Genomic DNA, 3,166 nt, shown 5'->3' on the forward strand with positions numbered 1-3,166 from the left:
TTATTTTTTTTAAAAAAACATTAATTGAGTAAGGTTTCCAAGAGCTGATCCGGTTATTTTTTAATAGAAAATGGGAAGATGGAATAGTTTTAATAATAAACCTTCTGGAAGCCATTTACTCAAATAAAAATAGATTAAAATACAACTACCTCTATTAAAATTTGACTGAGGGGTTAAAATTATAAAACCCTTTTCTACTATAAAATTATGTCATATCATCATCCTTGTCACGAATAGTTCCACCACATAAAATTCTCTTTTTTCTATTCTTTTTGAGGTCATAGGCCAAAAATATAAAATGGCCTTTTCACTATTTTATAGTCTTTTAATAATTTTAGATGGTTTTGTTGTTTATTTGTTGAATTTTCATTTTTTTTTTGTTATGTTTTAATTATTAATTAAATAATTTTATCAATATGTCATTTTTTAAATTGAATTAGATAATTTATTATTCTCTTCACTTTCTAGTCGACATATTCAATCATACAAATAAAAATGTCACAACTCACAAACAAAATATACAATTTCATGATAATAGAAATTACTAAGACTAAAAAATGATTTAAGGTAAAGAATAAAAAAACTTGATTTAAAAAACTTAGGGTCCAATGCTCCAAAAAATTCTTCAAATAAATCTTTAGATGGAGTGAGATTGTAATGAATGGAATAAAGAAAAGAAATTGTAGTGAGAGAGGAGGGAGATGTTAAGTGAGAAATAAGGGATAAAAAAGGATGATAAAAATTTATGGAAAGGTTTATCAATTTCTACAATGCTTAAATGTGTGTATTCAATAATTAGGGGTGGTGTAGTGATAATGATCTAAAAAAACATAGAATGATAAGAACAGGGAGAAATAAAATTGGGATAAGTATATAATTTTTTTTTTTTCCACAAATAAGTAAGATTAAGGCTCCGTTTTTGTGAACGTAAAATATTTTTTAAAAAATACAATATATATATATATATATAATAATAATATTTTTTTTGTATTTTATGGTGTTTGGTTGTCGTAAAATATTAATGAAGAAGAAAAATATTAAAAACTAACAAAAATAATTTATCTATCAATTTTCGGCAAGTTATTTTGCATACCCTAATGAGCGCTGAAAAACCCTTAAGCTTAGGCATTCTAGTACCTTTATCTATCTTACTCTATCGTTTTAGATTGATTTCGTATTATTTCCATTTTCAGGCACTTATCCCGAAAATAAGCTAACTCAGCCAAATAAGAGCTTAATTGAAGCAATTCTGGGATTAAACAAAGAAAGGAGCAAAGTGGAGAAAGAAAGAAGCAAATGAAGCCAAAGGTGGGAAGCAGCAAAATTCGATCGATCCAACTTCAAGGTTCGATCGATCGAACACTGATCGATCTCAGTACTTCAAGATAGATCTAAACCTTGACCCAAAGCAAAAAGTCCCAAGTTCGATCGATCCAACACTACCCTTCGATCGATCGAACACTTTTGTCCTTATTCAAATGATTGATCATATCCACAGCTGTACCACCCACTAACCACTTTTGTCCTTTTCCCAAAAATATCTCCCAAAATATCTCGAATTTGTCTTTTCCCAAAAATCTCAACTAGTTGGATCGATCCAGCCTCAGTTTGATGGATCTCAGCAAGTTCGATCGATCCAAGTCCAAGGTTCAATCGATCGAACTTCTTCCATTGCGAAAAAGTTAAATTTTGAGCTTGTTCAATCCGTTCTCTATCCAATCATTAGAGAATATTCTTTGCACGACCCCAGCTCATTTTGTGTGTCACTTGACCTACCTATAAAAGGAATATGATGCACTTTTTGAGATATATACAATTCTAGGGTTTATTCTCTTGGAGAGGAAGCTTAGAGGAGGAGGAGGCTAGAGATACCATTGGAGACTCTTCATCAACCAAGGAACAAATCTCTTCCATGGAGTTAGCCCTTGAGGGTTGGAGCAACATCACCATGAGTGGCTAGACATCCTCTTGGAGCTAGAGTTAGCCCTAAACATGCTTTTTATATCTTAATCTTGTGTATTATTGGGGGATTAGTGTTGTAATTAATGTTTTGACACTTATATATAAATAGATCTTGTTTATTCAATGATTTATGTGGTTTAATGCTTCCAATTGATCATTTCATTCTATCCATATGTCTATGTGTGCTAGAATAGATGTTCATGTGTTTGCCTCTATTTCTCGTGTTATTAATGCATATCTATGAGTATTAATGCTATAGATTTAAAGATTGTCAAAACATTGTGCTTAAAAGAATGCTCTTGTGATTTTCTAGATGGTCCATGCTCATTTCTTGATGGATTATGCCTCTCCCTTAACTTAATTGGTTTAATTTCATGTCATTAGCTTAATTGTAGTGTAGTGGTAGCATAGTTGTTAGATAAGAGGACAATCTATGCTAGTTGTTTGATGTTCCATACTTTTGAATACAAGTACCATGTGTCTTTAACCTTGTGGTGTATTTGGCTTGTGAGCTTAATGAAAGGATTAATGACTTGTTAGATATGTTGTACTTTTCACATGTTATTTAGACAATATATACTTAATTGCTAGATATATTGTGCTTTTCACATGTTGATTAGACAATGTATGCTTAATTGGTCACCCTTGCTAATTGAATCAACCAAGCACACACACACACACACCAATATTGCAACACACATTACCCTCATTAGTCACTAGTTAGAGGTGTAGAAAAACATTGCTTGGTGGTGACCTCTAAACCCCAAGATCTCTCTTTTTCTTACTTACTCTTTATTGCATTCAATTATTTAGTTTAATTTGCTCTTTAGTTTAATCAACCAATCAACCATTTGTTTGATCACTCGACTTACTAACCCTAATTGCGATTCTACAACCAAGTACGACTCCAATCCCTTGGGACGATCCCTACTCACCCTAACTATATTTTTAGTAAAGGTAGTAGTGGCTTTTATAAATGTAAAACTTGGCTCTCGCCTTAAAATTCACACTCTCCAAACTTAATGGTGGTAGTACGGCCTCCGGTCACATCAGTTTTTGGCGCCGTTGCCGGGGATTAGGTAACGTCATATTTGTGAAATTCATTAGGAATTAGTACTCTTTTGATCGTGTCTTTACTTTGTTTTTATTTTTCTTTAGATTACTTATTGTGTTTGTTCATCTTTGACAAGGAGCATTGAGTTAG

Source organism: Cornus florida, unplaced genomic scaffold (assembly GCF_030987335.1).
Source record: "Cornus florida cultivar Cherokee Brave unplaced genomic scaffold, ASM3098733v1 CherokeeBrave_3.0.0_Hap2_Chr08, whole genome shotgun sequence".
NCBI lineage: Eukaryota > Viridiplantae > Streptophyta > Magnoliopsida > Cornales > Cornaceae > Cornus > Cornus florida.